Here is a 13,915-nt window from a genome sequence, read left to right on the forward strand (position 1 = left end):
TTTAAGGCACTAGAAAGTGATTATTCTTTAAAAATTCATATATCAGGTTCCCTACCTTTGGATGTAGTTTTTATGTAATTTTAATCATAATAATATTTCCAACCTTTATTAATTGATTCTGGATTTTCATTGTGAGTTGTGTCTTACTTATTTAATGTATTGGTGTTTTAAACATTGTACACACCTGCCTCATTAGTTACGCCTGACGGCTTCAAGCCAGCCTCCAAGGGTTGAGCAAGGGAATAATTTATTGAGACCCTTACAGGACCTTGTATTGTGATGGTGGCCTTATTACTAGTGGTAGGTACCTACCTACACCTTCCAATAAACCACATTCCAATAGAAGGATTAACAGGGCACTGTACTTGCACTCATGAAAAGTAGTCAGCAGGATTTTGATCTTTCACTGGTCGGTGCAAGATAGTGTAGTCATATTCCTGGAATTACAAATCCCAACATTCCATTCTAAGTGGCATCTTGGCTTTTGGGTTGCTAAAGATGGTGAGCAATGCTTCACGATCAGTTAAAAGAATGAAAGGATTTCCATATACTTGGAAATGTTCACAACCCCACTCCACCGCTAAGCTTTCTTTCTCCGGTTACGAGTAGGCTCGTTTGGTTGAAGACAAACTTCTACTTGCATTTGCCACAATGTGTCTTTGAGCATTTGGATGTCCACTGTCTTGGGCAATGGTAACGCCCAACCTGACCGGGCTTGCGTCAACAACAACCACGGTTTGGTGCTTTGAATCAAAGTAGACCATTTGAGGGACATTCTAAATTGCAGGATTGATTTTCTTAAAATTTTGTTCACATACGTGCTACTTGTAAAAATTAAACATTTCTAATTGATACGTCTCTAAAGGGAACACTTTCTGTGGCAAAATCACATATGTATCTGGAACAGTAACTGGGCATGCCAAAGAATGAATATATCAAGATAACATCTTGTGAGGGATGGTGGGGGATTGGTGGCTGACAAAGCTTGTATTGTAGCTGGATCTGGCGCCATGCCCCTATCAGAAAAGACATGGCAAAAGTATGTGAGTTCTGTTTTGTGAAATTCACATTTCTCAGCATTCAAAGTTAAACCTGCATCAGCAAGTAAATGGCACACTTGTGTAAGAGCTTTATCATGTTCCTTTTGTGTAGTTCAGAAAACGAATATGTCATTACTGTAATTGAAGGCATTCATGACAGGTTGTATGATACGTCGAATGACATCTTGAAAACGTTGGCAGCTGATGACACACCACTACGTAATTGTTTTTATCTGAACAAACCAATATGGATAGAATAGGTCATAATGTGCCTTCAGTTTTTGTCGGGTTTTTGCACTCTTTTATTTTGCGAATCCCATTTTTTTGGTGCATTGCAACGGTGCAGAGGGGGGTCCAAAGGACCCCCCCCCTGCACCCCTGAAATGTATTTTAAAGTGCATGTTTCGCACACACATGTCCTAAGGACATGTGTGTCTGTAACATGAAAGTTTAAAAAATGCATTTTTGAGCATTTTCATAACTTTTCTCAAATTACCACGAGGTTCAACCTCGTGGTAATTTGCACCCCCTAATTGCTATTTCGCAATTTGAAAAACAATCATGCATTGTTTTTAAGGAATCGCAAATTTGCGATTCCTTACAAGCAATCGCATTTTTGGAAATCACTAAAAATAGCGAATTTCACAAAAATGTATGATGCATCCCAAAAACGTATTTAGGAATCGCAAACGGCCGAATTTACCGATTCGCACCGTTTGCACTTCCTAAATAGGTTGATGCATGTGGCCGATAGGGTTTGAGTTGTAGGAGGCAGGTTTAAGGAATCTGTAAAATACCGATTCCTTATTTTAAGGAATCGGTAATTACCGAATCCAAAAAGCTATGTAGGAGGCACTCAAGTGAGTGCCTTCTGCATCAGGATTCGTTATTTACCACCAACGACAAGTTGGTGGTAAATAATGAAAACCTTTAAAAAAGCAAACTTGTGCTTTTTTAAAAGTGCCATGTGGCAGACATACATGCCCTTAGGGCATGTATGTCTGCCACATGTGCACACATGCAGGATTCAGGGGTGCCACCCTTGAATATGTGCCCCCTATTACCGATTCGGTATTTACCGAATCGGTAATAGTGAATGGCTTCCCATTCATTCCTATGGGCCTCCAGGCCCATAGGAATGAATGGGAATTACCGAATAATATTTACCGAATTATTTCCTACATACCATTTACCGATTCTGAAATACTGAATCTGTAAAATTCGGTATTTTAGAATCTGTAAATGTAGATTACCTACATATGGCCCCTTGACTCTTTAATGGCATTGATGCAGCGCAGGTATAAGCTTTAGTCTTTGACAGTGTGAAACGGGGCAATAGAGACAGTTCATTACATTTCTCTGCGGACATAATATTTAATGACTTCCAACTGTCAAATAAAAACAGTATGAGGTAACAGTTTACTTTTAGTGTAATTTTCAGACAATGTTTGAATGACTTTTGTGATTTTACTTGTCGACTTTTCTTTGACTTTTATTTCTGTTTGCATGCGACCAGTCCGATATGTGGACACGTTTGTGAGGTAAACATTGCACATCCATCTTCCTCACTGTCACTTGACAATGAAACTGGAGAACTCTTGGATGAGGATTTAGATGACGAACAAGTTAATTTAGTGTCAATTTGCTTCAGCTGGTATTGCCGCTTGGCACTGTGGGCCTGCTTACAATGTTGCTTCTGGAACATTCGGGCTTCCATTTTGTTTGCTCACTGTGACGCACTTATCTTTTCCTTTGCCTTGCATACCATTACAAAAGGGAACTCCTTCCCACAGAATTTGCATTCTTGTCCAAGTGAAATACATTTACCTTCGTGTGGAAATGAAAATCCACATCTAAAGCAAGCTCTCTTTTTCTGTGTAGCCATCCCTTTGTGTCCTTCAAACTTGTGTTTCTGCTTACTTTTCAAGTTCCTAGCTGACTAATTATGGGCACCTCTGCTCTGGCATTCATGTCAGCAGCTTGTCGATCAGCACTTTCCACAGCTCTAGCAGCCATGAGAACTCACTCCAGACTAAAGATTTCTCTCAGCATTCGACATCTGAATGAATCTAACAGACATCCTTCGGTAACTCTGAGACACTTATCTTCTTCATCATTGAAATAATTGAACTCACAGTATTTGATGAGCGTAACAAGTTTTTCAACAAATCTATTGATTGTTTCACCAGCTTTCTGTCATTCCTGACAGAAAATATATCTTTCATAATCGACATTCGGCATTGGTTTGAGCATAAGATTCAACGAGTCTTTGGTTTGATGATACGTGACTTCATCATTTCAAAGCAGTTTCTTTATTACCTTTTTTACTCCTTCACAGTCAAGATTTGTAAGGTATGTGACAATCTTGTTGTTGTCTGTGCTTTGATGAAACCATCAAATGTTTCTATCCAGGCAGTCCATCTGTCACCAATATTTAGCTTCCTAGCAGTGTCGAAAGGAGGTGGTGTTGTTTTTCTCCATGTTTTTATGTCCTCACTGTGCAATGAACAGGTTATGATAAAATAAGGACTGCCTGGGGGCCCCAATCTTACTGTACCAGCCTGGCTCTTCCCTGGGATATACACTTGGGGGAGAGTGTATGGGGGTGTCCTTCCTGCCACTGGGCCCCCTAGCATCCCATCCAACTCTTCCTGGGTAGGGGGACTGCATTTCTGAAGCCACCAGTGCAGGTCCCACACTTGTTATTGATATTATGCTTAATAATTGGACTTTAAATTGACCTATAAACCTTCTGTACCTCAATCCCGTGACTTATGATGTTCCCTTATGTCCCAAAAACCGGTTCTCTTACTTTGTCTGCCATGGCGGTGTAACTTATTAATCCTTTGGGCCGATGCTAACCATTCGCCTTGTGACAGCGAGATATTAAGTATCCATTTATTACAAATCTCCCGTCTAGCCAGTAAAATTAATACAAAAAGTAGGTTATTCTGTTTTAAGCCCTCCCTTATTACCACTTAAAATCCCAAACATAACTAAATCTGTGCTTACTTCTATATTTTGACCCAGCACCTCTGAGAGGATCTGCCAACTGGAATAACTCCCCATTCATTCCTATGGGCCTGTAGTGGGGGGCACTGCCAAAACATATGGATATAATTTGCCCTCTCTTCATTGCATTTGGGGCAGCATCTCACCCCTTGCTTGTTCAACTTTGACCGCTTCTTTAGCATCCAGTATGTTCTATGCATCGTGAATAAATGATTTTTTCCTGAGAGGTTCAGATTTAATAATATATCAACATGTAGACATTAATACTTGGAATATTTTTTGTATATCCAGCATCGGCAGGTCCTTCCCCCAAATCTCTGTGGGGAAGACAAAATCCTCTTCTCCTGCTGAGATGAGCAACCAATACCAACTCAATACTTCTTTTGTTATTACCACATCCCCTTGTATTTTTCTCGCATTGTCACTTTATCCTGATCCATCCTTCCCTAGGGACCTTGTCCAGCTCACTAGTTGACAATAATGAATTTAGAGAGTGTGTCATTAGTCAAAATTGATAGCTGATTCCGTCCTTTTATTCTATTTGTTTTTATCAGCTGGCCCCATTTTGTTATCCCTTCATCTCTCAGAGGTGCTAATAGCTTATCCTTCAGGCATTCCGGTGTTCCTGGGTAGAGCCAAATTGGGCCATAATCACTATAGTGTGGAATTTTTACAAGCGTCTGATTTAGTACCATAGTCTGGTAAGACAGTAACACCTTTAGCTTCACTTTTTTAAAGAATTTTTGATGTCCAAATTTATATAAAAAGAAACTGCTTTCCAAACGGGTCATAACCTGTAAATATATTGGATACGTCTGATATTCTTTAAATAATAATTTAATGTTCTTGAAATGAAAAGCTCTATAATACTGATAGAAATATGGGCTAGCAATCCCTCGATGTTCCTCTTTCCTTCTTTGCTTTTTCCAGGCTATTCTAATCCCCTTTGAGGCCCATATAAAGCTGTTCAGGTCTCTTTGTAGCTTGTTAAACCATTCTCTCCTAAATGCCAGTGGTATGGTATTAACGATATATGTGAATTTTGGGAGGAGCTATTTTCAAGACATTAGAACAGCCCACAAATGATAAGTAGAGGACTTCCCACACTTTCAAGAGCTTACTGACAGTACGTTATTAAAGTTCTTTCACTATCTGTATACCCATGTATCGTATCTGTTCCTTTACGAAGATATTATTGCACTGAAAATTCCCCTCCATATTTCTGTTTTTTGTTGATTTACTTGATAACTTGAGACTTTTCTGAACTGCTCCAAGGTCTCTGTTTTTATCGGGTGTGAGCCTACCATGTTATCAGTGAAGATCATTAGGTCATCCGCATAGAAGGCAACATTCTTTTCCCATCCCTTGAACTTAAAAGGAGTTATCATTTGATTAGATCTGAGAGCATTAGCCAATGGTTCAATATATAGGTTGATGAGAAGTGGGGAAAGTGGGCATCCCTGCCTAGTGCCCCTTCGGATGGCTATCCTCTCTGTGAGGTTTCCATTGACCAGAACCCTAGTTGTTGTATTTTTATACAGAGAAATTACTGCCTCTGAAAATTTACTCCCCAAATAGTATGTTTCAATTACTTTGTGAAGAAGAGGCCAGCTACCCTCTTGCTGCGTTAAATGTAATCACAGACAGGGGGCCCCTTTCCTGAACAGCCACATATATTGTCCACACTAATTCATGTGTTAATTCTTGAATTTGTCTACCACTGATAAAGCCTTTCTGATCTTGATGTATTAGTTGATCAGCAACCTTTCCCAGTCTCTTGGCCAATATTTGGGTATAGATTTTATAATCACTATTTAATAATGTTACGGGTCTATATGATTCACATCTATTTGGATCATTATCTGGCTCCAATAGTATACATATAATTGCTTCTTCCCAGGACTTATACATCTCTTGTCCTGTTAAGAAGACCGCATTAAATACCTCCGTCTGGGGCAGAGCCAGTTCTTCCTTGAGAGAGCTATATATTTAATTAGGTATTGCATTTGGGCCTGCTGCTTTCGCCTTTTTTTAATTCTTTTATCACAATCACTACCTCTTCTAATGTTATTTTGGCATTTAATTCACGCCTCTGCTTTTCTGTTAAGGATAGTACTATTGATTTTTTTAAGTAACCATCTATCAGTTTCCCTGGGGTCACTGTATACTCTAAATAGAGCTATTGGACAAATTTGGTGAATGCACTCTCGATCTCTGAATCTTCTGTACTGGGTTCTGTCTGATTTTCCCCTCAGATTTTATTTGCCAGGCTAACATTTTGCCACAACCCTCACCATACTCATATTGTGAGAGCTTAATTTAATTTTAATTTCTACACTTACCCGCCGTGAGGGCAACGGCTGCTGCTGTCTGGACCAGGGAAACGCCGTGAGGGGAACGGCTGCCTCTCACAACGCCTGCAGCCACCGGGGGGTCTGAACTACACCTCCCAGGTGCCCCGGCGGCCGAGTCGCGTCCCTGATGCCACCTTCGCACCCGGAGGCGCCTGATAAGTGAGGAGCGCCGAGCGCTCAGGGGACATTTAATTTCTACACTTACCCACCGTGAGGGCAACGGCTGCTGCTGTCTGGACCAGGGAAACGCCGTGAGGGGAACGGCTGCCTCTCACAACGCCTGCAGCCACCGGGGGGTCTGAACTACACCTCCCAGGTGCCCCGGCGGCCGAGTCGTATCCCTGACGCCACCTTCGCGCCCGGAGGCGCCTGATAAGCGAGGAGCGCCGAGCGCTCAGGGGGACATTTAATTTCTACACTTACCCGCCGTGAGGGCAACGGCTGCTGCTGTCTGGACCAGGGAAATGCCGTGAGGGGAACGGCTGCCTCTCACAATGCCTGCAGCCACCGGGGGGTCTGAACTACACCGCCCAGGTGCCCCGGTGGCCGAGTCGCGTCCCTGATGCCACCTTCGCGCCCGGAGGCGCCAGATAAGCGAGGAACGCCTCTCACCACGCGAGTCGCGCGCGGGAGCGCCCGGGGCTAAGCCCGGGCAAAGGGCGGGCCCTCTGTGGCCCTCAGGGGACGAGAAGGGACGGGACGGGCCACCCGTTTAACATCTTCTGCTGACAATGGGTAAATGAAAGAAAGCAACAAATATGGAGGAGGGTGGGAAGAATGCTAAGGTCCCAAGACACTCTAAATCTATCATGACCTACCTTTCCTCGGCAGTGGGAGCATTGACAAAGGAGATTGCCAATGCGGAGTATGAACTGGGTCTGTCAGCCACCCCCCCCACCAGTCACTTTTCCATCTACCCCCACGGAGTTGGGTGATATCACACCTAATGTCAACCCCCCGTTACCACTAGATCCCGTTGTGACAATCGTTAATCCTCCTCTCACAAGCCTTACAGCTAAAGTATCTACCACCACCTCGCCAGCTAGTCAGCCAAAGTCGAGCCAGCAGCCAACTACTCGACCCACCAGGAGGTCGATGGACAATAATGCTATCAGTGTGTCCCCATCAAATTTGCCAATTGTTCTCCTGGGGGACCAATTAGAGGCACTATTTGTTGCCAGGATTGAACAACTACTTGTTGGGATTGCTAAAGACATTGTGGACACATTAAACACTTGTCTAGAAGGACTACTAAAGAAATGTGCTATAACTGATAGACTTGTCAACACTCCCCCAACTCGTATGGTACCACATGACGGAGCGATGTGTTCTGAGGGTGAGGGAGGAAGGAAGGTAACTGACAAGGGGGATATTGTACAGGTATCATGTGTGGCACCGCAATTTGAGAGTAGCGTAGGGGCCACTAACACCTCATTTCCGGTCAAGGATGCACCCCCTCTAATTGTGGAGGAGCAGTCACGCACGCGGCACCAGCTTTGTATACCTGATCTCAAGAGGGTATCCTACAGTAAATATAAGCTTAATTTACCACTTGAGGCGTCCCCACTAGTAGCTGTTTTCATCGGTGTTCCTCCACTAAGGGATGGGGAGGTGGAATCTACCATGGACCGTATGGCTAAGACTAACAAGTGGTGTTCGGACAAATGTTGCGGGGAGAACATTGCAGACAAGATTATCCATGCAAGGAGGGTGTGTTGGATTGGTAAACAACAGAAAACTACCCAAGGAGATTGCGTGGTAATCAATTTTAGCAGGGCTAACCTAGAGGATAGACTCTTCTGGGATGGCTCTGATATATCGTTAAAGGACCAACTGAGACCTGTCCCGCTGGGCTTCTTTTTCCCTCCCCCCGTTTGCATTATGCAAACCAGACACCCTGAGAGTAGCAGGTTGGGAGGGCGCCTACTGCTAGGAGAGGGCAGGACTAATGTTCACACATCTTCACAACCCCTAAGGTGCCCAACTACCTCATCAACTTGCCATCCCCGTGACCACCAGAATGCCCGGGAGGTTGTGGGATTGGCCACGGAAAATCGCCTTGCCCCCCCTGTCGGGTTTGGAGGACATAGACTGACTATCAGTCAACCCCACATGTCCGGTAGAGGAGGTAGGGCATCTAACTAATGATGAAGTAGGGGTATGTAACCTACTTAGCTGGAATGTGGCAGGAATTAATTCCAAACGCAACGACAAGGAATGGGTAATATTTGTCTCTGGGCACAAGGTTATTGCCCTACAGGAAACATGGGACACTACCGCTAATTTTTGGATGGACGGGTTTACCAGCTTCGCTAAAGCAGCCACCCCTAGCAGTGTTGGTAGAGCTAAGGGAGGCCTCTTAAATTTATTTTCCCTAGAACTGAAAGGATCTTTAAGAGAGATTGATAACGCCTCTCCCAATATTCTTATTGTCGAAAGGGAAATTAGCCCCTCCAGGAGGACATATTACATTAATTTTTATAATTCCTGGAATAGGGACAACAGCGATAATAATATTGCTAGACTAGATGCTGTTTTAACGTCAGTCAGTCAGAATACATATCTTGATTCGGAGTACATACTATTGGGAGATTTTAATATTCACCCCTGCAAGCTAATGTGTGGTTCAAGTAGTAAGGAAGGGGGAGAAGGTCTCGAAGGCCCCCACTTCGAGCATACGACATCGAGCGAAGAGTTAGAAGATCTCCTGGCTAACTTTAACCTCTTTGAACTGGAGGGGGGTTCAAGAATAGCTACCTTTACGGGTACTGACCCTGGAAAATTATAGATTACATTTTGGTAACATCAGGTATCTTAAACAGGGTCATTTCCTATCCCACAGTCCCCTCCCAATACAGCGATCACAACCCTGTTATACTTGATGTAGCTTGGGGAGATTTTATGGGGCCAATCCCGGGGCCAGTAAAACCAGGGTATACTTTACGCACATCCAACCAGGGTAGAAGACTCAAATGGGCCAAGGTGGTTCCGGGGAACTTTTATGCGGAAGTTCTTCCGAAAATCGAGGCCCAGGTGGCGGTGTGCCAAAACCCAAATGCCCGGGACAGTGAAATTATAGGGGCCTTCGAGATTATGTGTGGGCAGGTCTCACAGGATCTTTTGGTAAAACCCAGGAAGGGAGCGTGTAACAAGCAGCGCTGGTTTGACGCTGCTTGCTCAAAAGCACATAAATCGCTAATGGCAGCCTTGAAGAGGACACCTAGGATAAGGGCTGACATTGTCACATTGAGGAAGAACTACAGGCTAGCAGTTAAGACCAGACAAGATAACATCAAAAGTGAAGCCTGGGAGAATCTCCTCTCCGCGGCCGTTCGTAAGGATAGCAGGCAATTCTGGGAAATAATTAAACAGCCATTCTTCTCTGATTCAACTAATGATGTTATGGACTGTGTTAACCCAGATGACAAATGGCTGGCCCACTTTAGAAAGGTGTATTGAGACAATGAGACGGCTAGTCAAGTATGCCCCCTGGTGTCCCCGGATGCCGCTCCCATCCATTTTAAAAGGTCTGAGGTGGAGAAAGCTATTTTGGCCACTACCAAGAACAAGGCTCCTGGACCAGACGGGGTGCCCCCTGACTTTTATATACATGCACCCAAGTTATGGGCGGGGGTCTTGGCTAACGTCTTTACCACCGCTAACGGCAACTCCATACCATCCACCTGGGTTACTTCTACCATCGTCCCTATTTTCAAGAAGGGCCAGCGGGACGACCCCGGGTGTTATAAGCCGATATCACTCCTGGACTCTGCAGTTAAGATCTTAGGCAGAGTCCTTTTGGTCAAACTGAGGGATAGTGTAGAGGGTTGTGGGGGGCTGGCTGAAATCCAGTACGGGTTCAGAGAGAAGAAAGGAATGGTCGAGCAATGCTCCAACTTACACCTGTTGATCTCGAAATAAACGGTGACCAAGGAGGGGTCCCTATTCCTAGCGTTTATGGACCTCTCCTCGGCCTTCGACTTGGTGAACAGGTCTAAGCTATGGACCACCCTCCTGAAGATGGGGATAGATGAGGCATTGGTTAAGTTCATGGCCTCTCTTCACCAAGAGCTTTTTGCTGCAGTGCGGGTCACTAATGAGGGAAGGTGTACGTCCCGTTTTAAGTCAATGCGGGGGGTTAGAGAGGGCTGTATATTGGCCCCGTTGCTTTTTACCATCTACATTAATGGCTTGGGCGCTTACCTAGAGGATGTTGAGGGTGACGTTCCGCGTGCAGGAGCAGTTAAGATCCCTGCGCTCCTGTACGCGGACGACGCGGTGCTGATAGATCGCACTGGTGTCTGTCTGCAACGCCTTCTGGATGCCTTTGGTACATTTATGGACCATCTAGATTTAAAAATAAATATGAATAAATCTCATACCATGGTCGTGGGGCGCCGAAGCAGCAAGGGGAAATCTAAAATCTTTGAATGTAAGGGCGAGGTCGTCACCAGAGTCTCTACGTTCCCCTACCTGGGGGTTCTTTTTGACCAGAGGGGATCTAGGGGACCCCAGGTTAGGGTTAAGAGGTTGGCGGTGACTAGATCATCAGCAGCCCTCATGGGATTTGCAGGCAGGTTGGGTGCAAGGCCTATGGAAGCCCTTTTGAAGATCTATAAAAGCAAATCAGTTGCTCTGGCCTCATATGGTTCACCCCTTTGGGGTTACGTAAACCTGGAACCAATCCAGAAGGCGGAAAACAGATTCATACGGACCCCCCTGACTGTCCCACAGTCCACACCGACTTTTTCCATACATATGGAGGTGGGACTAGACTTCGTCACTGATAGGCTGAACATGGCACCCTTGATTTTCTGGCTAAAGACTTGGCTCAATGAAGAACTGACCCTTAATCATAAAATCATGGCTGATGTCATGTCTTTGGACCATTTCAAAAGGGTGCCATGGTTGGCCTACTTGATGAAGTCGTTCTCAGATCTGGGACGACCAGAACTCTTTACATCCCCCCGGGACATTAGGAATCAGGACATTGACTTGATCAAGAAGCAATTCATGGGCAGGGCAAGACCGTGTCGCGAGGAAAAGGAACTAGTGAAACCGGCAGTGAGGAGACACTATCTGCTGGTAAATTCATTTGCACTAGCACCTTACCTTGGTTTAGTTACGATCCCATTCCATAGGTTTCTCCTGACTAAGTTTAGGTTTAATTTATTACACTTTTATTTGGGTAATTTTAAAACGTGGGATAAACCTGAATTAGCCCCCCCTGTTGTTGTGATCACTTTTCTGTTCAAGATACGATGCACTTTGTTATGTTTTGTGGGTTTTTCTTAGAGCCTAGGAAAAAATATCTGTTACCTGTTTTAAAGGAGGCTGGCTTCACACAAGTGAAACCAGCCCTGCTCTACCTGCAATCATTGAACAACATACGCATTACATTCTGTATGGCCAATTTTCTGGTGGCAGCAGCCAGAACTAAAAAACACAACAGAACAATGGGCCCCTTTAAATTGCGTTTAATTATTATATTTGAACTTGTACAACACTAAAAGAACTTAATCTGCATTTTTATGAATTTCATGTATGCACTGACTTGTATGATACTGTAAATAGTTTTTATCTGTATGAAATGTTTTTATCTCTTTGTATGATTTTTAACTAAATCGAATAAAGATATTTTGACTGACTGACTGACTGAGAGCTTGCTTGCCTCCCACTTACTTCTTGCTGTAGAATCCAATATACTAGACAGATCTTCTTTTTTCTTCTTTATTTCCGTTTCTATTTTATCATTCTCTTGAAGGGTTCTGGCTTCCTCCACCCTCCCACCTAAATGCTGTAATTGCTTTTCAGATTGGCTAATGTTTGTCCTGAAGGGTGCTATGCTAATTAGCTTCCCCCTAATCACTGCTTTATATGTATCCCAAGTAACCTGTATAAAAGTCCCAATTTTATTTTCTGAGACAAAATGTTCTGTCTCTATTTTCAACCTTTTTTCAAACTGAGGGTCCAAAAGCAAAGACTAGTCCAATGTCCATCCCAGAATGGTCCAAGCCTTTTCAAAACATACTTCCATCTAAGCTTCAGTGTGATTAGACAGGTGTGCAGGTAAATGCTCTACTCTCCTAACACTACTGCATAAGGCCTTGTCTACTAAGAAGAAATCAATCCTTGAGACATGGCCATGTTTTTTATTCCTGAAAGTGAATTTGTGTTTTTAGCCCCCTTTCTATACTTTTCCAGCCTTAAACAAAAGGAGCCCCGCCAGATCTGGGTCATCCGTGTAACAGACCGATCAGAATGGTGTAGTATCCCAATCTTAATACATATACCGAGGGTGTGTGAAATAACACTACTTCTACTGTCAGGATGTATAAATGACTTGACACAACAAAAACACAGGCCAACACATTCAAAAACTGAAAAGAATGTGAAAAATATGTGCAGAATAGAGTGAGTGCCTCACGGTAGCAACACCCGAGGGGGTTCCCGGCTAACAATCACCGGTATACCCACTTCTTATCATTGGTCACTCACTCTATGTAAAGAAAACAGAAGTGCACATAAACACAATACGAAGTGCACAGGTGAGAATAGCGACAACGACAAACCAGTGTATACAAATAGACACTACTGAACACAAATGTGTAAACAAAGACCCCCACACAAACAGATATAAAAACCGGGCAGGGTTTTGCTGGCTACTTATCCTTTATTCTGGTGCTGCAAAAACCTCCCGTTTAAAAATGGTTAAATAAATACCATGCAGATTCATCCTCAAGCCAAACATCAAAAAGGAGGGTAAATAGACCGTGCAGGGGAGAGGATCATCCACATTGGGTCCATAATATTCTGCTAGAACATATTTTTTGCCAAACATTCTAACCTTCACTATGACCAATCTCCCCTTAGGGTCACAACTAACAGCTTCTATCGTCACTTTTACTGCTTTCTTAAACAGAATGATGACTCCTTTCACACAGCACGCCTGATCAGTACAGATATTTGTGTCCACACAGCTTTGTTTCTTCATTATTCCCCCCATTCTGTTTTTAGGAGATGTGTTTCATGTAATATTACTTTTTAATTTTTTGCCAATTTTAAATACTCTAAAATCTTTTGTCTTCTACTTCTGACCCCGAGGCCATTTACATTCCAGGTTTGGATATTGACTCACATTAGACTGGTTTGCATCGTTCTAGGTGCCCCCTCCACTTAAGTCTTAACTCTCTTTGCTTCTCACAAATTGGACAAAAATCTTTTTTCTTTTTTTCCCATATCTAATCTTATGATACCACCGCCCCCTCCCTATCACTCACCCTCCCTTTTGGAGAATTCTCCCTTTCTTCCAGTAGCGAGACACTCTCACCCATTTTGAGATCCCTTGTCTCTAAGTATTGATTGTATTTAGTTTGTTGTGCTTTAATCTGAATTATTAGAGACTCTACCTCCTTGGAGTACCTTAGGTTGTGCATTTGGTTTCCCCACATTATTCTCAGAGATGCTGGAAAGCGCATTTGGACTGATGCACCCAGGGTCTTTAGCACT

The sequence above is a fragment of the Lissotriton helveticus genome, chromosome 2_2, assembly GCF_964261635.1.
Source record: "Lissotriton helveticus chromosome 2_2, aLisHel1.1, whole genome shotgun sequence".
In the NCBI taxonomy this organism is placed as follows: domain Eukaryota; kingdom Metazoa; phylum Chordata; class Amphibia; order Caudata; family Salamandridae; genus Lissotriton; species Lissotriton helveticus.